This window comes from Cavia porcellus, unplaced genomic scaffold, assembly GCF_034190915.1.
Source record: "Cavia porcellus strain 051 isolate PalLab524CR breed Dunkin Hartley unplaced genomic scaffold, mCavPor4.1 scaffold_10, whole genome shotgun sequence".
Classification (NCBI taxonomy): domain Eukaryota; kingdom Metazoa; phylum Chordata; class Mammalia; order Rodentia; family Caviidae; genus Cavia; species Cavia porcellus.
In genome coordinates this window covers 85893566-85917984 of record NW_026947493.1, presented here as the reverse complement: position 1 = coordinate 85917984, position 24419 = coordinate 85893566, and the positions used below count along the sequence as shown (strand labels likewise).

Sequence of the window (24419 nt, the reverse complement as noted above, 5' to 3'; positions counted from 1 at the left end):
TTTTCCTTTTATGGGAGACACGCCTAATAAAGTAGAGATGCATTTTTAAAATAAAAATAGCAATGATTATAAATGAGGAAATAAAGTCTGAATGTTGTATTATTTAGAATTTCAGCTCGAAGAGTGATTTGGATAAAAGGGACAATAGAAATAATAGAAAGGGGAAAGACAGAGACCCATTTCTTTAGAGAAAATAATAGAGAAGAAATTTCAAAACAAGTCATTTGAATTCATACCCTTACATTCGGTTCACAGGCACATTTAATAAATAAATGTAAACTGTTATAATTAACATGGCAAAAAATCTAATGAAGATGTAATTATTAGAAGAAACTTCTGGCTTAATGATTCATTTCTCTCATATGAAAGATCAGTTGTATATAAACTTTCCAAAGTAGGCTCTTCAGCCCTTCTCAGCTCTGCTTCTCACCTGCATCTTACGATAGTAAACGTACATTTCATATCCACTGGAGCCATCAGGCCCGTGATACAGAGGACAGGGGCAAAGAGAGACAAGGAGCCCTGGGAAGAAGACGAAAAGACACAGACGATCCTGCAGTTTCATGAGCGTTACTGAGTGTACCCTGTCGCAGGTTGTATTCTCTGAAGGTGGGCACAGCAGTGCTCAGCTTATCATCTGTATGTCCTCTTTCAACACCTTACCATCCTCTCACCCAGGAAGTGGAGTTTATCTCCTTTCCTTTTGTAGCCGAAGGCCGTTTGTAGGTGTTTCAATGTGTAGAATGCGGCAGAAGAGACGCCGAGTGACCCCGAGGCTAAGCTATCCAAGATGCTGCTGCTTTCACTTGGCTCTTTGCTTGGGATGGTCAGACGGTCACCGTCAGATCCCAGCCTCAGTGCTGTGAGGGAGCCGAGGTCTCCCCGCAGGCTGGCATGTCCACAGCGTAGCGCCAGCCCCAGCTGAGGGGTCACCTCATAGCCAGCATCAGCCGCGGCACAGGTGAGTGAGGAGTGGGGATTCCTCAGAGGGTCGCACTCAGGGCCTCAACAGCGCCAAACAGAGGACGTAAGAGGCACAGTCACCGACCCTCAGATGGCAGAGCTGTGCATAAAACACCCACCATTGTTTTCAGACACTGCATTTTGAGAGAGTTTGTTGCATAGCAATAAGTAAGTAGAAAAATTAATTGGCCAAACAGCAGAGTAGTGGCATTTCCAAATATGGATTATAACTGTAGGATGGTTTAAAATAGTAGGCGCATAGAGCATAAGGAGTTTATTTTAGGTAAGCTGGGTTTCAGCACAATGCTTACATCATGGTGGGGACAAAACACAATTTAATTTAACCTACATGGAAACCACGTGCTCAAAAGCCAGCCACCTCGACGTGCTGGCCTCCACTCCGACAAGATTAGAGTCAGTTCGAGTACACGTGCTCGTGGAATTCCTGCATCCTCATCTTTCAGTGATAGCTCATGTAACTATTTCTGCGCAGTTAGTAAACTACTGTATCGTGTGCTTTGACTGGGCTGCCACTAACGTTGCTTCAGCTGCTTGCTGCCCGGGAAAGGTAAGGATCCTGTCTGGCTGAGAACAGGGATATTTTCCCCCAAAGTTGCAAAGTTGGCACCAGGATGGGCAAATCAATCAAGCAGCAGCCGGCAGTGTCTTCTCAGATGCAGAGAGCGGGGACTGCTCTTGCTGACCAATTCATTCTTCAGTGGCCATACCGCCTGGACACAGCCTGAAAATATCGAGCCAGGTCATGCAGTGAGGGGCTCCGTCCACAGCCACGGCCACGAGACCTACGGCCACCGGTGTCTGGTGTTACCCGCGTTCCCCCGTTTTCCAGCTGGGGAGCCAAGTACTCCAGTTTTTTTGGCTACTTGTCAGCAACAAGCCCTAAGTGGTATTTATTGCAGCTATTCAGCCAGTGTGAACCATTGCGGGACATGCACATGGCAGTGACACAAAGACTCAGTTACCGCCATGTTCCCCGAGAGGCAAACGCTAAAGGAAGTACGCAGGCGACGGGCAGCTCAGATCAAATCACAGCACCTGCAGCAGCACAGCCAGCTCCCGAAGTGTCAGGACATTCTAGGTGGGAGGAATTCTAGCTATAAAATCACAGAGGCAAAGAACCTCAGAATTACAGAAATGGAGATGGGAGAAGAAAGTGAAAGACAGGATAGAAGGAAGGAAGGAAACAAGAGAAAGAACAGAAAGAACGAGAAAGGAAAGCCGTTTCTGTCCCTTAATAATAAGCTTGCTGCCTTCTGTTTAACAGTAGCATGATGGCTTCCTTTCCCCAAATAAAAATAAAACAAAATGGGACATCATAAATTGGGTTGCAATAATAATTGTTTTAAAGGAAATAAAAGAGAGTAGGCCTAAACAGTGTAACAGGCACCAAAATACACTTTTTTCTTGCAGATATTTTAATGGTACATGAATTCTCTAGTTAGAAGTAGATTTTGTACTAAAAGAGATCGTAGGAATTTACACAGAAGGCGGTATGAGTGACTAAGGGTGGTCCTTAGGATATTGTAACTCAGAGATTTGTGAGCATCTTACAAACACCAGAGCTGATGCTAATCATAATAAAGTTCTAGGAATAGCCCTTTAACCCACATCCAGAGCAAGAACCATCAGGAAGAGATTGGCCCATTTCACAGATCACAAAATACAGAACTAGGTGGCATAAAATGGGTGCAGCACAAGTTCACTCCAATCTTCTACCAGAGGGAATAACGTTCAGCCTAAGAAAGGAGGCATAATGAAGGTTAGGGGAACTGACATCCGAGACAGACACTGGGCAGCAAAGTGCTAGCTGCTGAGTCCACCTCAGTCCTCTGGGCGAGTGCCGGCCACCTTCGGGGACTCCCAGCATGGGGAGGCCTGGCAGCCCAGACCTTCGAAGAGGCTGGGGAGCTCGGGGACCTGCAGAGAATACGCAGAATGTGGGGGGCCTGCGGCTCCAGTGCAAGCACCACCTTCTCCCACCCCACAAAAGAGCCTTAAAAGTCACTCGAATTTGTTTTAAAGACATAAAGTTAGGTGCTAGGAAAATTGACTTTTATGTATGTAGAAAATGTAAGGTTTAGTGTTAAATTTAGTTTAATAAGAATTTAGAGAGACAAACTAAACTAAACAGTGATTGCTAGATGCGGAGGTGCATAGCTAAAAGCCCAGACTTCAGAAGGCTAAAGGCAGGAGGATTGAGATCCAACTCCTGCCTGGGCCACCTTGTGGTACTGTGTCTCAAAAATAAAATGAAACAGGGCTGTGGCTGTGAGGGCCCTGGGCTCAACTCCCAGTGTAAGAAAACAAAAGAAAACAAAAGCAAAAGACGACCACACAAGTAGAAAAGAAACTGATGGTCACAGAGACAGCAGAGGTTCTACAGGAGTACTGTGAACCACTGAGGCACTTCTGTTTCCACAAAATAGTGGAGAAGGGGACAGCGCTAGACTTCAGCGTTTACATGTTTAATTGCCACAAATGTTCTAGCTCAGTTGTCCTGTAAACTATGACACGCGAAACCTTTTGTGCAACAGGCAGGGAACAGCTAAGCCCCACAGCTGTCCGAGGCAGCAGGCTGTGGTGAGGAGCGTGCTGCTGCTGGAGCTGGATCCCTGGTTTTGCTAGCTCCTGTCTGATGGTGGGCAGCTCGCCTCGCTTCCTGCACCTTTTCAGTTGAGAATGAGAAGAGTGAGTACTACTATTTAGTCACCTAAATATAAAGTACCCAGGACAGTGCAGGACACAAAGTTAGCCCGGTTAGTGTTAAGGAAATGGTAACTGTGTTCACTGTCACGGTTTCTTAACTAGAACAATGAGGGAAAACAAACTTTAGGAAACAGTAAATTAGTATATTTGTTCGGACTAAATAAACAGAAACAAGTAAGTATATCAGTTATTAATTTGATAGCAGCAGCATTTTCTCTTCTTCTTTCTCAGTTTTTATTTTTATTAGCGTGAGTCTGTAGTTCACGCTGATTGCATTCCTCCGGGGGGCTGCTGCATAACACGGCTTCATGCAGGTTTTTCCATCCCTCCCCGCATCCTCTGTTTCCTGGTCTCCTTTCCATCTGCAAAAGATCTCCCTCCCTGTTCCCTCCACCCACCTTTTATTGGGCTCTTTAATTTATTTATACTTGGGTTTCTCTTCTATGAGATTCTTGATATTTCAGCTTGTGTGTCTGATTGATTTTGCTTAACCTCATGGTCCCACGAGTGAGTCATGTTTGTCAAGTGAATCTTATCTGAGAACCTAATATGTACTAATCCTGGAGAAAGCGTGAGAGACACAGAGATGGAAGCACAAAGTCTTTAGAGACTCGAGTGCTGTGATGAGCAGAAACGGCTCCTTTCCGTGGTCGGAGCACTGACCTCTACACATATGTACCACATGTTTCGAGAACCTCAGATAAAACTCAAACTTTAATATCACACAGTTACTCTTAGATGGGAAACTCAAAATACAAACATATGAAGGAGCAGAATAAAAGGTAGCTAATAAAAACAGGGAGGTAGATAATCTGAAGACGGGAGAAGACCAAGAACTGGAGGAGCGGAGAGGGAGGGGAAGGGGAGAGGCATTCTGTGCACACACACCAGCTCCACAGGAGAAGGCAGCCAAGCATTTCTGCAAGCGTGAACTAACAGAAAGCAAAAAAAAAAAAAAATGCAAGAGTGAATAAAAATGTATATGGTAGTAACTCAGAACACAAAAATATTTGGACAAATGGAACAAAAGGTCTAAGCTAAAAAGATAAACTTTTAATAGAAATAAAGCCAAATAGTGTTTTTATCTGCAAGTATAATTTTATGTTAAATAATGTACACTAATGTAGATGGATTAGAAATTGGAAACATAAAAAGAGAAAATATACCTGTAACCCTAACATGTATACTATTAGCACTGTTTGTATAAATATGAACACTTCCATAATTATATACATATTTTATACACACACGAACGTCAAAGTGAACCTGTTTAAAGTAAAACTGCATTATGGTGCTATTGTACTTTGCAGCCCGCTGCATTCATGTGAAAATGTGTGCGAGTCACCTCAGAGAGGCCCTTCAGCAGGGTGTTCAGTACGTAGTGCGGATTCTGCACCCTCCGAGGAGCAGCCTCCGACTGGCTGGGCTGGCTTTCTTCCCCCTTTCTTCCTGGGCACACAGCCAGACTACGTGTTTGCCTCCCTTGCAGCTAGATGCAATTTAGTGACTAAGTTACAGCCAAGAGGAAATGTGGAAAGAAACCTCCCAGTGTACTGCAATTTTCCATGGATTTTTCTCTTCCACCAGGGCATAACTTTGAATGATGCAAGTGAAAGATGATACAGCTACAATTGGAAAAGATCAGACTTGCACCATCAATTAGAGAAGAGGCATCAGGCAACAAAGAGGTACACAGCTTCCATTTTCCACCCATCATACGCATTAGCATTAGTTAAAAAAAAGAAAAGACACTGCAAACCTTGAAAGTGTGCCAACTCGTTAGCTACTATGTAGTTTTTCTTCAATCTGAATTCCTTTGGGGGTGAGCTTTGACATGATAAAAGACAGAAGAGATTCAGTTGATCGATAGAGAAACAAACATAAACCAAAAACTTGATAGACACAGAAGTGGCCTGGGAGACTGAGCCTTAGGACAGAGCTGGAGGAAAGTTACCTGGCAGTTAGAGCAGCTTGGACTTCAGATCTGGATCACAGCCTTCAGAACGGATCCCCAGCACTGGGGCTCAGGGAAGAGGGCCTGAATATTCTGGAGTACAGACACCAAAGGGATTGAGGGCTGTGGGACCGTAATGTTACTGGGGGTGACGCCGAGACAGCACTCTTGTGAGGATTATGCTAATCACTACCTCACCACGAAGCACAGCTAGGTTACCTTCATTCAGGGCATCATGACTCCAACCGAGGAATACAAAACCACATCTTTCTGAACAGATTATACCATCTAAATGTTTTCCATCCTGTGATGGATGAGACACATAGGAAGCTCCCGTGAACACTCATGAACACACACCCCATCATACCTTCCAAAGCATTTATTGGAAGAAGTTGCCTTTTCAAGGATAAAACGAATAATAAAAGATAACATTTATTAAGTGCTGTATTGTACTATATCCCATTATAATTGCTTTTTGTTTTAGATCCAGTATTTATAGTTTATTCTCTTTAAACCTTTTTATCTCTGATTAGCACATATTTGCAGCATAGTAAGATTATACCCACTGTGGGTGGTGGGTGCATGGCGTGGCACATCTCGTGTTCTCTCCCATCCCCTGCCAGTGCTTCGTCCCCCTCCTGTTCACAGAAGACCCATCTCCTTGTTCCCACTTTCTGTCTTCTTTTTTGCTCTTTACATTATTTAGACTTCTGATTTCTCATGTAAAGAAGTCATCTGCTATTTAACACGTGTGTCTGATTTACTTCACTTAACACTGCGGTCTCAAGGTCACCCATCCTCCTACAAATGACTAAAGTTTACCCTTCTTTGTGGCACAGTAGTACTGCACTGTGGTAAATCCCACGTTGTTTTTTTTTTTTTTTTTTACTGTTCATCTGTTGATGGGCCTGCAGGATATTGCCAAGACTTCACTATTACCGATCAGGCTGCTCTAAACACGGGGATGCACGGGCCACTGCAACATGACGTCCATAATTCTTTCCGGAAGACACATGGAAGGCAGGGAAACAGCAGGGACAGTGCGATTTCTAGTTCAGTGTTCTGAGGAATCTCCACGTGGATTCACACAGTGGTCGAACTATTCTCACCGACGATGCAGGGGTTTCCTTTCTCCCTGGAGCCTCCTCTGCATTTTATTTGATTTCTTGATGATAGCCGTTCTTTGTGGGGGCAGATGCAACCTCAGTGTTGTTTATTTTGTATTTCTCTCATGGCCAGAGAGTTGAATATTTTTTTCAGGTATTTTTTGTATTTCTCCTGAGAAGTGTCTATTCATTTTATTTGTCCTTGATTGAACTATATATATAGTTTTTTTCCCATTCTGTAGGCTGTGTCTTTACTCTGTTGGGTTTTCCTTTGCTGTGCAGAAGCTTTTCAATTTGTGATTCATTTGTAGATTCTTGGTGGAGCTGGGTTCTGTCCTGGAAGTCCTTGCCAGTGTGTGTATGGAATGACACAGAGGAACTCTTGTGGTACGCTGTGTTATCATCCCCATCACACAAAGGGGACCTGGAGCCCAGAGAGCATCACGACTTCCTGACCTCATACCGTGGGTCGTGCTGTGAAGAGTCATCACAGAAAACACAGAAGGAAACCAAGGAAACAAGCAATGGATTTTATTATTTGTTTGTTTGGTACCGGGGATCGAACTCAAGACCTAGTACTTGCAAGACAGGCGCTTATGCTGCTGAGCCAAATCCCAGCCCGAGCGATGGATTTTTAAAGCAAACAATTGGAGAGGTTGTGAAACAGACACCAAAACTTTGTGAGTTTTCATAAAAAACATTTCAGTAAGTGCATTTTTAGGAATGACAATTTAAAAGCTATGTTTCTCTTTGAAAATATGCACATTTATTTCTCTTTAATGAGAGCAACATGGTGTAAACCTATCACCTAGGAATACTTCCCTAAGATAGTTTTTTCTCAACTTTGCATCATATCAATAAATTGCAATAACGAGATTCCTTTCCACCTGTAAAGTTATCTGTGCTTACTTTTCTCACGTATTAGAAAATTGTAGACTAATGTTATACTTTTAGTTTTCAAATTGCATTTATTGAGTCTGCCATCCAGCAAAATGAAAGTCTGTGTCCACATTTTCCTGGTGCTCTGGGTCCAGGACATGGCTCTTTCTTCTTTATAAAATCCAGATCTATGTCACCGGGCACCTTTTAGGACAGTCTTACTTGCATAATTCCTGTTCACTATTTCAGCATTTCCCCATCCTCTCTCAACACAGATTGGATATGTTCATTTGTCCATGTTGATCTAATCTTATTGTCACCGTGCTGTTGTGATAATGATGACCTTGAATGGACCGAGATTTGTACATGTTGGTCCACGGTCCACCTGTTTCAAGTGAGATTCAAGAAAATCCAGAGACAAACAGAGAGTAAGGTGGGAGAAAAATGCAAATTGTGCAGCATTTAAGAACAACATTGCTCAAGTGGGAATTAATTTTCCTCCTCATGGGACATGAAAATTGTCCGTTCTCCCTTGTGTTGTAATTAGATTGCAAATAATACTTTATCTGCACAAAGATTTACACATGGTAGGTACTCATTAAGTAACTTCATTAATATTATAATTGTTTTATTATAATAAGCATTTAAAATTAGGAATCTATCATGGTGTGTTTACAAATGTTTAAGATAATAGTATTTTTAAGATGCAGGCTCTAATATGATTACAAAAGTAATCAATATTTATAATAAACATGACCAAGGAAAGCTGAGGAATAAAGCAGGGGAGAATCAGTTCTAAAAATAGTAATATAATCCTAGAATTAAGAGACATCGCAACTGATCGTTTCTCTAGCATGCCTTGTGCTGCATATGAATCAAGTATTTGCAAACCAGTACACACCTTTGGAAAGGATAGGAAAATTTGGTATGCCCTATGATTGAATTGTGCTCAGTCACAAAACAAGAGGAAATCTGTCATGTATGATAAAAACGGATGAACTAGCGGCTACTATGTGAAGTGAAATAAGCTGAGCACACAGAATGACAGTACACATGCTCAGGTCTGAAAAACTGAACTCACGGAGGTTACCGTAGAGAGAACGGGGGTTACCTGGGGCTCAGGTAGGAATCTGAGAGCAGATGGGGGGGGGAAAGCAGCAGATTTCATTGGTCAGGAGACCAGAGTGCAAGAGCTGTATAGTTAGGATCAAAATTCTCTATGATTAAAAATTTTAAAGTGGATATTAGCATTCTTGACACAAAAAGATAAATAAGGCCCGGCAATAAGGCTGTGTATATTTTATTTAGCTAACTTTATTTTTAAATAGGGTCTTGTTCAGTTGCCCAGCCTGGGCTTGAACTTGAAATCCTCCTGCCTCGGCCTCTCAGAATGTCAAAATTAAGGTATATGTCACTTCACAAAGCAAACTTATTTTGAAATGCTGTGTTTTATACCATATGGACATATAATTTTTATTTTTCAATTGAAATTTTAACACAGAAAAGCTATACACAGAATTAATGCATTTGTTTCTGATTTATTAGAAAGAATAGTTAAGCATACACTTTTATGAAGTGAATATAAATCAATATTTTAGGAAATACAATGACAAATTCATGTTAATTTTTGACTGTATTGAGACATCTTTTACATTTACTATGTTAAAATATTTTAATAATTCTTTTCCTAGATACCAAAAATACATCTAGTTCAAACAGTGATTTACCTGTAGAGCCTGCCTCATGGTTTCTACATCTGAGATTCAAAGCATGGGAAATATAATCAGGTCTGCACCAAAGATGTGCAGACTTTGCTTCTTGTCCTCAAGGCCTGAGCAACACACTACAACTGTCTACACAGCGTTTGCACCGTGTTAGGTATTGTAAGCAATCCACATGTGGCTCCCTGGGAGGACAGGCGAGGGTTATCTGCAGATATTCTGCCATTTGGGAAGAGACCATCCACAGAGTCTTATAACCTCGAAGGAACCAACTCTGGCAGAACATGAAGGCTGACTTTACTCCAGAATCACAGTTTTCATTCCTGAGGATTCAACCCTAAACCCGCTGCTATAGAGTTTAAAAACTGAAAATCAGGGGAGAGGACGCAGGCAGAAAGCTCAGGGTCCTCAAGATTTTCTACTATGAGAGCACCGGTATCCAGGCACGCTCACTTCTTCCTAAGCCTGCCCTTTATAAGATTTACATCAAATATGGGTTATTTTATAAGATTTCAGGAGCTATGTTTTGAAGTAACAGAAAAAAATAGAAGAAAGTTTTTTATTTCTGTCCAATGTTTGAATGGAAATACCTGCATGTAAGAAACAGAGCACACACGCACACACGTACACACATGCCCAAACATGCACACACTCACACACGTACACACACATGCACACACGCTCGCGCGCGCCCTTCCTTCATCCCCCTTTCCTCTCCTAGTATTTGTCTCACCTGCAGCGTTGACCAAACGGCAGTGACTCTGCCTAGGGCTGGAGGAATCACACTCAGCACTGCCTAGTGTGCATGATCACAGCAGCTCTCTGATAAAGGTGTTATTGTTCTAATGATAACAAATGAGTAAGTTAAGACCCCGTTATTATTATGCAAAGAAGTTATTGTTCAGAATTAGAAACAACAGCTGTCTTTTCTTTAGTCTGTTTCCTTAACAGCTTTAAAGAAAACACCTAAATGCCTTTGGCTGTTAAGAACAGTGGATGTCAGAAGGCTGTGGAATATCTCTCCGGAGATTCTGAGGAGCCTTGGTTTAACCTCTGTTCTCATCGAGGTGAGACGGGCCTGTGCCTCCTCTTCCTCTTAGCGCACAGCCTTGCGTTTGTGGAGAGACTGTGGCCTGCGCATCTGAAGACACCGATGCCTGGACCGCCCCTGTAGAAGGCAGGTAACGGCTGATCCCCACCTGGGGACACCTTCCTGTGAAGGGACAGCCAGGTGCCCAGAGGGTGTGGAGCTAAGCAAAGGGCACTGCACAGATTAGGGCAGGCTCGGCGGTGCCCAGCCCAGGGTGAGGAGGGCTGGACGATTCTCCGCGTCCACCTTTCCATGGATGAGCACCGTGTGTGAAGCTGGACCCAGGAGCCAGCATGCCAGAGACCTGGACAGGCAGCACGTCCAGCTGTTTCTCTTATCCCAAGAACCGCCTGACCGAGAGGCCTGAACAGAGAGGGGGATGTTCCCGGGGTTGAGTTTTCTTCAGGACCCAGTGAGCTTAAGCTTTGCAAAGCCAGGCAGGAGCAGGTGGGTGCAGAGATGGAAGGAGAGGCCCCTTCCTCAGGTGTCCGCACACCTCCGCTCAGGGAAGATGGGTGGCAATGAGTGACTGCTGGGTGGCAGAACAGGGGCCTCACTCTGAGGCCCTGGTGGTATCTGATGAGCCAAAGTCAGCTCAGAGGTGGCAAAAAGTTCAGCCCCATGCAACGACAAAGGGAAGGGAGAAGAAGGGAGACAGGGAAGGGACCCATCCATCATGGCAGAGCCAATAAAGGGCTGTCACTCATCTTCCTAACGTCACGGGAGAGGACCATTTAGCAATTTTTGACACCAAGAAAATCATTTGTAGTAGCGTTTTCCACTTTTCAATTCATCCTTAAATTTAAAAGAAAGGACAAAGAATCCCATTCAATTGTTTCTATTATAAGTTGTGAGCCCACGTCAGCATCGCAGTTTTCCAGAGCAATAGCTAATTCCTATCGCATCCGCAGTCAGCTAGGCTCGCTGCTTGATTCCGCCTGGCACCTGACACGCAGCACCCCACACCCTGGCCATCACGCCTCCTCTGCCCCCCAGCTGCACATATGGTCATAATTAGGAACCTGATGCCTTCGGTCCGTGTCAGACACCCGGCGAATTTAGAACAGGGAAGTAAAAGCAGCAAAATTCATATTTCACAGAAACAGATTGTGTTTGACTAAGGGAACCAAGTTGCAACAATTAACTGCACATGGAAAATATTGCAGGGATTTCAAAGCAGAAATATAGGATGGACTTTTTACAAAAACATAAATTTCCGGTTGATACAACTGCCTTATTTAGCATGTTGGAAATGAGAACTAAATACACAGCATAGCCACATTTGTATTTTAAACCACAATTTTTCTTTGCAAAACAGAACAGTCTGGAGAAGTTTCCCCTCCCCAAACATACCTGCAATTTTCAAATTCTTTAATTTACACCTTTAAGGTGTGAAGGTGACCTTGGGTATACAAGGTCAGTGAAATTGTTATTTATGGTTGAAATATTTTTGCTACATCTATTTTAAGAAGGCTCATTTTTCATTTCATTTATAAAATGGCTTTAAAGTGTTTAGCTGACTACACAAAATTACTCAATGTGAAGCTAGCAGTTTTCTCTATTTCTAAGCTATGTAGCCTAAGAATCACAGAAGAGGAAGCTAAAATTGTATCATTTAATTCTTCTTCTGTTTATAGTAACCATCACTCTCTCGGTTATTTTTCCTGATTATAAAAACATTTTCACCCTAAATGTGCTTACCTCTTTATTCATTTTGCCTTACTTCCGAGGAAAGAAACCGCTTTGAATACTGCAGTCCTCACTGACGGCTCAGATCTTGCACTTGCTGCCCGTGAGCTGTGCTAAGGTGGCTGGCAGTCAGGGAGACTGCCGTTCTGTGACTGAAACAAGCCTCTCCAAATCATAGCACGGCTCACTTGTGTCTGATTTTTTCTAGGAAATGTACCTCCCACTGAGTTGGTATTTTAAAAATTAAGACTGTTTCCCCTTTGACGTTCTACTGGATTCAAAATGTACAGGGAAGACTTCACAGTGAATGTTTTCTGACAACCACGTTCCCATCCGTTTCCCGGTGGATCTTCCCACTCCCCTTGCAGCCGAGAGCGTGTGAGCCCCGGGCGCAGGCAGGAGCTGCAGGCTCTGTGCCGCTCAGCCAGGAGCCAGGCCGGCTACGGCTCACCCGAGTGGGCAGGAGATGCCTGGCCCGGCCAGGGCTCTGTGCCACCAGTCAGGAAATTAACATGCATTCTATTTCAAGATCAAAACAAGGAAGCATTAACAACTAATCAAGATTTATGAATTCTGTTTGGAAATCGCAAGAATCCTGAAGCTGGAACTTTCTCTCTTTGTGATTCTTGAACTGCATGTTTCGTAGGAAGAGTCCAACTACTGATCCTTGTCTAAGTCAGGAGATTTCCCGTGTAACTGTTCCCAAGTTAAAATGAGGAGTCAAGTCACTCAAACATCAGAATTTATCCTAAGATAATAGCCAAAAGAATGACTCCTGAGGAATTATTATGATGATTATTACAGTGTTATCATCATTGTCCAAGGTCTCTGGGATTTGAAGGAGAAAAATTAAACAGAAACAAACATTTCATTCATAGGTAGACCAGAAAAATAAACGACTAACCTTGACTTCCATCAGCACATAAAATCCTGCACAGCCAATGACAGACCTCATTGTCTAAAGACTACTTGGCAGTGATTAAGAAAAAGATGATGTAATCTAATATGCGATAAACAGATATAATATCCTCTACTGGAAGGCATTCCTATCATGTCATATCAAAGTCTAGCAAAACGTTGAAAGTTAGAAATGTTATCAAGCATTAGCAGGCATTTAAAGAACGTCTCTTGAATATTTCTGGCATAAAAAAGTATTTCATGTGATGTAAATGAATGGTAATTTCCTGACTTTAAAAGAGAGCCATGCCAGTACATCTCAGCGTTCTGGACCCAATTCTGCAAACATGGAGACGCTTTCAATTTGCTCTGCCTGCTTCCCCCTTAGATGGCTGCGATTGCAGCGAAATTAATCCATTTAAAAATCTGCGGCTTAAACTTAAGGATTTTCAGTTTTTTCCCCCTTCTCTCTCTTTTTTTTTCTTAGAATATCAATAAGTTCCAATTGAAGAGCGGATTCTTTTGCAATTCAGGCATGTGCCGGCGATAACGGGCGAGTTGGCATGAAGAGAGGCAGAGATGGATTAATTATGCAGAGAACATGGAAATTCTGCTTATCATCGGCTAGCAAAGGAGCCCGGCTCACATAATCAGCAAACGAAGGGAAAGGAAAAAATAACAATGCAATGGCACCTTCCAGCCCATCATCAGGATTTTTTCTACCCCCCTTGTAATTAAAAAATAACATACACTTATAGCCCTATCTCCCATGCAGGCAAGGAGTGGATGTCCACAAAATAATTGTGCGGGGATATTAGAGCCAGCAACCGGGCTGTCCACTCCCGCCTGCTCTCCCTCGTCCTCGCCCTCTCCCGGGGCCTCCGGGGTGCTTGGCTCCAGAACCCAGCCCAAATCAGACAAGCTCTCAGGTGATGCTCGGGCTCAGCTTCCAAAATCCCCAAATCGCGACTTATCCCAATCCGAGCAAACATACGTACACATGTGATAAATATTTGAAGGGTGGCTCAGGAGGAGGCTTTGGAACCGGTCACCTGTGGCCTCTGGTCAGTTTCGCCTGAGCGGAACCCAGGCCCAGCACCTTCCTCCTGCAAGGTGACGGGTCAAAACAGTGGCCTGTGCTGCGGCGCTGCCTTCTCCACCGTTTGCCTTCCCCACAACTTTTTGCTTCTGTTTCCTTCGCCAACTCCTTTTATAAATTAAATATCCACAGCGAGGGGTTGCCGTGATTGGCCTCCAAATCTGGCTCCAAAATTCTGTGTTGCCACTGTAAAATGTGACAGCTCATGCTTTGTGTTTTAACCCGAAGCTGCTACAATAAAATTAGTTTAGTGCTATGAGGAAAATCACATTTAATCTCATAGTTGTCTCCTGAAAATTAGGATGCAGGCAGTACGCAAAATAACAATTCTGCCGACTGAGTAGAGGGAGACCTGGAAGGAGGTCTGGCTGTTTCGTCACCCACATAATTTGACCTAATTACAAAATAAACCCTAAGGAGTTTCGGCCTCGGGAGAGGCTATTTCTTCCTGCAGAAGTCTGTGAGCCACACAAACCGAAAGATGAAAATAACCCCTGGAAAGACAAAAATTATGCAACACAGGAAGGAAAGATGTTGTTCCAAAGTGCAGTAAACTGGAATTAGAAGCTGGCAGACCCTGGAAATGTAATTTATTCATAGAGTTCCACAAAGCAGGGAGCCGGCGTGGGGCGCCGTGTGCACGCTCCCAGGGATGCTGCAAACCTCAGAGCCGGTCACAGACCAGCTTTGCAAAAGCTAATTGTTTACGTGTGCGTGCATCTGGACACACACACTTCCGCACACTGGAGGGCCTAGAAAACAAAGACTGAGTAAGAGGATCAAGTAAATGTGCAGAGATATTTGTGATGAAAGACTCTGTGATCAGTTCCTGAGAGCAGAGAGGAAATAAAATAAAGCAAAAATATTCTCAAGGGCTAGGGGTGAAGAGAGGGAGCCATTGGGAAGAAAATCCCGACAGGGAGGTAACAGTAATGAGTCAGAGAAAAGGAAATTATAATTCCTACATCTAGTTTGTAGCTGTGTGTGTACAGGTGTACTTTCGAGAAATAATATATAAATAGAAGGAAACAGAAACAAGTATCTCTCACTACACTGAGCAACGTGCAAATTCACGCAGAGGCCACGGGGCCCACAGCTGGAAAATGTGACCCCTCCTCCCTCAAATGCCACTCCTCCTGCCGAGGGTCGCTGCAGAGGCGGGCAGCTTCTCATTACATCAGCTTCAAGCTCGTCTTTACTAGTTTTTTATTATGGAAAATTTCAAAGCATATACAAAAGTTGACAACATGGTATAACAAACTAGAGTGTATCCATTTCTCAGATTCATGATTATGAACTCATGACTAACGGTGTCGTAGCTGTATCTAGTGACATTCTCATCTCCCCCAGCCCAGAAAAATTATTTTCATTGACAGGTAATATTTGTAAATGTTAATGCTAAGAAGCTGCTGTTTTCTTCTTCTTCTTCTTCTTCTTTCTTTCTTTCTTTCTTTCTTTCTTTCTTTCTTTCTTTTTCTAATGGTACAGGTTTACAGTACATAATGCTTACATCCACCTTGGTTGGAAACATTGAATCCTCTTGGAAGATAAAACAGATGAAATTCTTGAAGACATAGACACAAGAAAGCCTTCTTGAAATGGAACACGAGTGATGCAAGAAACAGCACCAACAAATGGAATTATCTTATATTAAAGGCTTCTGCACAGCAAAGGAAATTATCAGCAGAGTGAAGGGACGAACCACAGAATGGGGAAAAGTTGTGCCAGCTACTCATGATAGAAGACTAATACCTGGCCTTGATAAAGAGCTAAAAAATATCAGCCCCCCATGTTTAAACATAGAAGACCCAATGTTTATGCTTCCTAAATGCCTGTTCAGCCTATCCATTTGAGACTCCGAGATACTAGTTATTGTATCTAGCTACCATCTCCAAGCAGGAGCAAGGTAGTCTGGAACTAATAAAGAAAAACCTGGTGATTTCTGATAATGGAAAGGAAGATAAAGCCAGAGTTAGTTAAGGTGATCATGAAGTTTTATATGAAGTTACATATTCATTTCAAAAAGTTACCAGGCATTTGGGTTCCTGACAAAGTTCTTACATAAAAATCACACACAGCTCATTTAGTCAGTCAGTCAAAAGTCAGTCACCCCGAGGAAAACGGTTTCCCAAAGGCTCCAGAGAAGGAAGGAATCTCTTCCTTAATGTCCAGAGTCCTGGCTCTGTTAGATTCCATTCTTGCAGGATGGCCCACTGGGTTTGTTTTCTTTTGTTTCATTTTGGTACTGCAGATTGAATCCAATCTGCAGGTTTTTAGATCTGGGCACAAAACAGCGTTCTCTGGGGAACTTTATAAAAATCTTTGTGCCTAAGACCCACCCTACATCAAAGCTCTGCGCATCGGGCCTGGACAAACATGGAGATAGATGCAGTTATGGGTATGGATATGGATAGGGATACAAATACAATTGGGAATGCAGATGGAGACTTAGATGGACTGGAGGTAGAGGTGGAAGAGGAGACACAGACAGAGTGCGATCTTCTCAGGTGATTCCAATGTGCGACCAGAACTGAAGGCAAGTCTGTTTAGGGTGATTCATTGTCCTCCAATGAACTGGATTGAAATTCATTGAAAACATCAACATCTCCAACCTAGGGCAGGCACCGATGCCACGCATACTATAGTGCCCTGGAGCAGAAACCATGCTGCTTGATCTCCGCTACGGGTCCTCAGCACCTGACCTGGGGGTGTTGTGTGGAGAGCTCCCCAAAATCTATTTTGACTAAAAAAATAAAGCAAACAGGAGCCAGAAAGACGCAGCGTTTGTGCCCACCCATAGCCGAGCTGCCCCCCACCCGAGCCCTGGCCTTTGCCCTCAGTCTTACAAATTTGGGAGATTATTAAGGTTTCCAAAAGCCCACGCTCACGCCTCTGTAGATGCAGCGCAGTTCTATGATCTTTTGCGTTTCCTGCAAATATGTCTTAACATCTTACGGGAGAAGGTAGATAATAGAATTCTCACTAACCGTAACTGTAAATGTATTTGTAATCTACCCATGATTAAAACTATTTTCGTCATGGAGCAGAATTCTCATTATGGTTGCAATTTTAATACTATCAACTCCAAAGTGTCTTGGTGATTGATCATATAGACAGTAAAACCTTATAGTAATTAAATTTAAAATAAATCAGCCACCCTTATATGTCTCAATACAGTACCTGATTATTTGCAAACAATTATCTTCACATGTCACCTAATGCTGAATGGCTCTTGGGTCTCCTCCTGGGCTTGGGTCACAGGGTTGCCTCCGAGTCATAGGACAGAGGCTGTGTCCGGAGGCGACGGTGAATAGCTTCTCCCACGGAAGTAGGAATCAGACTGAAGGAGGAAACCTTTGCACAAAACCTGCAGGCTTAGGTGTGTGGTCGTGATTTCAAGTGAAAACAGCTCTGAGGGGACCTCAGGGACCCCAAAAACTGTGGAACCCAGAACAGCCGTGTGACTTTGATTCTAAGGTTTCTGCTTTCTGATCAGAGGCTGGGCATGATGCACAGTGCTTTCTTCGTTGAACTAATTGACTTTCAAGGGAAACATCAATCAGCAGCATGAACCGCGACTGGCTTTCCCGCCGCTGGCCCTGTTTTTCTGCCTCAGTTTTGCAGGAAAACGCATTTTCAGCAGCAGCAGGAAAACATCTCCTCCTCGGTCTCTCTAGGCCTCACCCCTCTTTGCTCCCTCACACAACCCTCCCCATACACATTTTTGGGGTAAAACAGGACAAAAACATTCTTCCATAGTTGAGTCATTTGCAGATTTCACCAGGCTTGCAAAAAGCACACCTGTTGTGCTGTCTGGATTTCCTTTTCTGATCACAGGCTTCTGACAAAGTGGGGAGGAAGATTTCTATCAGGCGCTCTTCACCGGACAATGAATTTTCTTCACCATTTGAATGTATCTGTGGAATGCCTGAGTGATTCATTACACCAGATTCTGGAGTATGACAATGGGCAGCAGAAATGACTGATGCTATCTTTTTCCTGATTTCATTTCCCTGATCCTCTTCATCCCTTGGCCTGTGTACCTCGATTAATTAGAAACCAGGGATTTTCACTCATCAGCTGATGGGTTTCATGCTCTGCCCTGCCACAAATCTGCTGTCTGCACTATCTCTCTCACAGCCGCCGGCAGCTTGAAAAACTTTCTCTTCTTCGTTTTCTTTTTTTTTTTTTCTCCCTTTTTTGAAGTGGTGCTTTGTGACTACAGGTTTAGGTCTTTTAAAGATTCAGACTTTCAAAAAAGAGAGAGAGATTAAAATTAAAGTAGGGAAGATTCAAAATCTCTGATTAAGTTAATCCCCATCCAAATGATACTTGTCCAAAAATGAACTTTTTGAAGAGATAATAATACACTATTTCATGGCTTTCTGCCTTAAGTTCCTTCTTGAGATGTAATAAGTGAACTAATAAGCAAAGATGGAAAATACATGTAAATATGACTTCTGTGTGTGACCCCAAAGTACTCCCTGTTCATTTCTTGTGCATTTGACCCCAAATACTATATGTTTAAACTCAACTGCATTCAGATTCCAGTTGAATAAGCATGTTATAATAGCTTCCTGAAATAAATCATTGAACTATTATTGTTTCTGGAAGAAATATTTTTATAACTGAAGTGTGCCTCTCTTTAGGGTCCATAGCAAATTTAATCACATGATTCTATAATGCCCACAGAAGCAAATCATAATCAAATACTACTAAAGTGCAGGATAATTGATAGCAAAATTCTCCTTGAGATCTAAAATAATGTGATTCAAAGGTGGAAAGCACGAACGATTTTCAGCAGAAAAAGTAGTGACTACCCTCCACTGAAAGACTGCTGGGTGATTTTCTCGGCACCAGCTTAGGTGGCATCAGTTTTGAAAGGAGACCCGGAAGGAAAAGCAAAGCCCTCATCTCAGGAGGCAGGAGGCCAGGCCGGGCAGACCTGAGGGACACAGCCAGGAGGGAGAGGAGTCTAAGTTCCATCAGTTCCTGAACAGTTAAGGGCATCAGAGATGGCAGCATTTTACGACTTCCGGAAGCCCTGGGAAGGAGAATTGGGTGTTTGCCGAGGATTCCGCCTCTTGGTCATCAGAGGGGCAGCTCTGAAACAAGCCACCGCTCACCTCAGCCGCTCCTGTGCTCTGGCCGAGGGCCAGGCCAGTGGCATCAGGACGAGCTCTCATGTCTACGTTCCCGAGGCGGAAGAGGGGACCCCACATGTGCTGCCAAGCGATGGTGACACCTTCGTTTCCAGTCAGCCGCGCTCTTGGTCACACACGCTGGCTGGTCGTGCACCACAGACCAGAACTCTGTCACTGTTGCGAAGCTAAATTTGTCTTGTTGATGAGCCCAGCAGACTTGCAGACTAGAAGGAAGTGCCTGTCGTGGGTTCAGGTCTACTTCCCTTCCCGACGCCTTTTTAAAGCCCTCGGCTGCCGAGGCCGGGACAAAGAGTGATGTCAGGGAAATCACCTTCATTCATGTGGATGTGGAGGGACCCAAACCTCTCATCCAAACACCTGACTCTGACTATGCTTGAGGCCAAAGCAAAACAACCACAGCACAAAAGAATCACACCCCGTTTAAAGGAAACCCCATTAGGAATTAGGAAATGGGGAAAGAAGTCTTCAATTATGAATAACTTCTGCTCTACAAATTAATATTTCTGCCATAGTCACCAGGACTTTCACTGGACCTTTACGTTAGGACAGAGCACTATTGTTGGTCACAGCAGGCCTCAAAGTCACCCTCAAAACACACTTGTCCTTAGCGGTGAAGCCGGGGAGCTGAGGGGCCAGTCCAGACTCACCTGCAGTATCCGGCCCATCTATAAGTTTCCCAGATTTGCCCTGTCTTTCCTCAACATTTCCGATATGCCACCTGCTCTCTATCGCCAGACGCAGGGGTGACAATCGGGATGAGACTGGGTGAGTGGACTCAGCCCTGCACCTCTGGGTGCGTGGCCCCTAAGGCCCCTCCACCATCACGGTGTCTGCTGTGATGTGCCGCAAGATGCAGGTCATCAACTCCTGTCCTTGGAATAACGCTTCCCTCCAGATTTTTGTTCAAAATAATTGTCACAGACTAAAGCTCGCTGCTTTGTTGGCCTATGCGGGGAATCTGGAAAATAGTTTTTTCTTTTGATATAGAACTTTAGAGGTGAAGAAACAGAAGCCTTTGCAGAGTGATTCCAGCAGCTGGTGATTTCACCTATCTTTGCTGTCTAACAAACAACTAAGAACTGAAATGACAGATTGCATCAAGTGACGGGTTCTGATAGAGTACGATGAAGAGTTTGCCTTGTCCTCTCTACGCCTGCTGGGATACCTGAGTGGAGACAGAGTGACGTGGGTCCTCTGTGGGCCTGTGGGGCCCAGAAGTCTGGCTCAAGCTCCACAAGACCCTCTTGGGTGCACAGGTCCCACAGGAAGCGAGCACTGGGCAGCTGCCTCGTAGTGCGTCATCAGTCGGTCAGCAGAAGTGGGGTACAGGATGTGGCAGTGCACAATCTGCCCCTCCAAAGCAGGGCGGCAGCGGTGGGCCGGTGTTTCTCTTGTCCTTCCTTTAGCTTAGAGATCATGCTCGTGCTCTTTCGTTATGTGTTTGTACACTAACAGTTCCCGTGTTAAACAGATCAGAGTCAGGAAATCTAAGCTGCCGACCTAGACATTGAAGGTCCTCTAATCTGGGTTTGCTGAGCACCCGCAGTCCCCTTAGTGTCAACACAGAGCATCAGGAACTTCAGCTGGGTTTGCTTTGCTTCTTTCTCTGTCATCAGTGCCCAGCAAATCTGACGCATGGAATTATATTTCATTGAAACAATACAAACACCAGTGCATTCAAATCACGTGGGTCAGCACTGTGCCTGTGAATCCACCCCATTAATTTTGGGTCATTTACTGGGAAAACATTTCTCTTGTCATCCTGTTTACTTACTCATTCGTCTTTCAAAGTTCCCTTCCAGTAACAATTCATTCTCCAACCCTGTTATTTATTATTCCATCATAATTCATTCTTCCCAACCTGTATCCGTCAAGCGTGTATCAGATGCCAGTCCGAGCTCTGCGTCTGATGAGCTGTGGGTTGGAGGCTTGAGGAGCTTACAATCATTCTGTCTGGTTTAGTGCTTTCCTTGTCACGGGTTGCTGTGACCACTGTCATTCATTCTGCCCTGAGTTTCACCCCACGAGTAGGTGAAGATCGACGCAAGTTTAGGGACCAGAGCCCTGAGTTACTCAGCATCTGTATAGCCACAGAGAAGAGGAAACAGTTCATAAGTTTGTCTGGTGATTGAATTCTCTCCTAACTCTAGGGACATATCTAGAAGTTTACCACACTTCACAAGTAAATTCAAAATTGAATGCCGAGGTTGAGCTCCTGTTAGTTACGGTATTTTCTCCCAAGTTTCTCGATTGTTCTCAGTGTAACTTGGAGGATAGGACACCTGCTCCTGTCTGGGTGTCGCACCTTTGTAACCCTCACTAGGCTCACAGTTATGGGCACTGCTTACCAGGAGCATCTGAAAGTATTCCGTGGGGACAAGGACTATTCACTGGAACCTGGCTCTTTCACTTTGCCTTCCTTTGTTTGCAAAGCTAGAGTAGTCCAAACACAGGACTACACTTAGGGTAACAGCAGTTTCTTAGAAAAAGGTCAAAACCTAGAAAGAGAAAATGTTCAGGTACCGTGTTGAAGGAGGAATATTTATATTTATGAGCTTCATAAATGCTAGTAGTAGATTTTTCAAATTTTCATTGGTCCATGTTTTTGTACATAGCAATCACATAACAAGCGCGTTCCTGGTGAGGAGTGTGAGGGCCTCCTCCCTTTTACCACCCTCCTCCGTCCATCTCTTGTTCTCCTTCCTTTTTGCAAAAGATCCTCTTAGAAGATCTCTTCAATGGAAGAAAGAGTCCTGAATGAGACAAAAGCAGTGCAGTGCAAGTTTTTCTGTCACATTTTATATTTTTCTGTGTGATTTAGATGGATGTAAAGAAGAAAAAAACACACCGAGCCCGAACAGCATTCGGCGTCTGTGTTGCATTTGGTTACATATTTGGTTTTTTTTTTTTTAAATTTTATTTTAAAGAGGGTAAAATTAAACAGAACAAAACAGATCATAAGAAAAACAATGTAAGAGACACAGCGTTCAAAGCAAGACAACCAGAGATCTTCACTATCATATTGTGTCGTTTTCTTCCAAATAGTTGTCCATATTTTCACAATGAATTCACACAAAACAAAATAGTATAAAATTGATCACAACAGGATGCTGAAGGCATTTTAGGTCTTCAAGACCAGACCATAGGGTAGTCAACAATGGCTGCCATAGTGTCTCTCATTCTCTTCAAAATAGCTGTGCATACCTTCATATATATCGAATTTCAACAAAACAAAAAAAGACTAAAATCACTCTGAACAAAGAATAATAGTATTGCTGGATTTCACATCATGACACTACAGAATCAGCACTGGGTACCTTAGTGTCTCTTTTTCTTCAAAGTAGTTGTTCATTTCATCATGTATTATATTACCGAATTTCATAAACTGTTTAGAAGTTCTATGCATGCATGAGTCTCTACATGTATACCTATCCTTTCTGTATTAGAGGGAAAAACAAAAAACAAAACAAATTCCTAGAAAAACACAAAATGAAAAAGACATATAAAACCACAATACCAGGTGATCTATTATGATTATTATGTTTCTTGTTATCTTCAATAGAATTGTCTATATCATCAGGCACAATATAATTGAGCATAGCAAACATAACAATACTAATAAAAACAAAACATTGGAGACATTGTAAGACTTCAACAGCAGGTAATAGTCAAACCAGAGTGGGTATCCTAGTGAATCTTGTCATCTTCAGAGTATTTGCCTGTACTCCCAGACTTGATATTATCAATCATAACAGATTTGAATAATATCAGTCAAGACAAAACAGTGATCTAACAAACCAGATTCAAATAAGATCAGTCAATAATAAGACAGTGTAAGTTATACAGGGCTTCATATGAAGTTAGTAAGAAACTAAGGATGGTTACTATTGTATATCCTGCTATTTTTGGAATAGCTATCTGTGCCCTCATATCTAGTACAAGTAGACAGACTAGAATGGAATATAATCAAACTAAACAGAGCAGTGAGAATAATGTGGATTGTAAATCCTGATACACTGTTAACAATGTCCTCTGCCCTTCCTTTTTTAGAAATTCCTCCCCTTTCACTTTCACAGGGTGCTTTGTACATTTTGGGTCCCACTAACTCCTTTAGGTTTTAGATTAGAGGGGCAACCTGCTATTTACTTAAGTGGCTCTGAATGTTTTTACCCCTGAGCTTGATCTTAAGTTGTATACCTTTATCTACAAAAGCCTCAAGGTGTTCCTTCATTATAGCTGAGTAGTTCTCCACTGCACAAAAGTGTCATGTCTTTCCAACCTATCTGCAGGTGCTGGATGAGCTGCCCCTATTTCTCTCAGGTTCCCTGTCACATAGAGCATTGTTTTCTCATATTTGCCTTTCAGTCCATAAACCCTTTTTCATATTAATTATATTTCCTACACAGAGCATCCCTATGGACCTATCTCCTGATCTACTCTGCCTGTGTTTCTTTTTTGTTAGTGTATCAAGGCCATCTATGTTAGAGATTACAGCCAACCTTCTCTGCCTCATCTCTGCTATGCTATTTTTCTGCCATTGGTTGTCTACTTTCCTCCTTCATTCCACTGTCTTCCCTGTTCATTGAGGGCAGTGACAATGTTTCTGAAATCCTGTTTTTTTCTCTCTCTCTCTAGAATGTCCTTCATTATTTTTTGTAGGGTTGGATTGGTGGTTACTAACTCCCCTGGTTCCTCTTTGTCATGGAAGCATCTTGTTTCTCCATTAATTTTGAGACACAGTCTTTCAGGGTACATCAATCGGGGTTGGAGGTTATTTTCTTTTAGGACTTGGAATACTTTTCTCGAAGATCTTCTTGATTTGATGGTTTGTGTTGAGAAGTCTGTCATGATTTTGATGGATTTTCCTTTAAAAGTGATCTGTTTCTTTTCTCTGACAGCTTTTAATATTCTGTTCTTGTGATGAATTTCTGGGATCTTGATTATTATATGTCTGGGTGTAGGTCTGTTTTGGTTGTAGCTGGCTGGAGTTCTGTATGCCTCATATATTTGAATATCATTTCTTTTTCCTATGCTTGGGAAGTTTTCCTTAATTATTTCTGTGAATAGTCTTTGTATGTCCTTTGTGTTTACCCCTACTTCTTCACTCACATTTTTTATTCTTAAGTGAT

At 42.9% G+C, this 24419-nt stretch overlaps 1 long non-coding RNA gene across 2 annotated transcripts in view; it reads right to left on the bottom strand.

The window, feature by feature from the left end:
- The window catches only part of LOC134477950 (uncharacterized), a 36501-nt gene extending 21916 nt beyond the window's left edge, over positions 1-14585 (bottom strand). For both annotated transcript variants that reach the window (XR_010050287.1, XR_010050288.1), the window contains exon 1: positions 12142-14585. This is a non-coding gene — a long non-coding RNA (uncharacterized LOC134477950). The remainder of the gene's footprint in view (positions 1-12141) is intronic.
- Positions 14586-24419: the final 9834 nt, after the last annotated feature.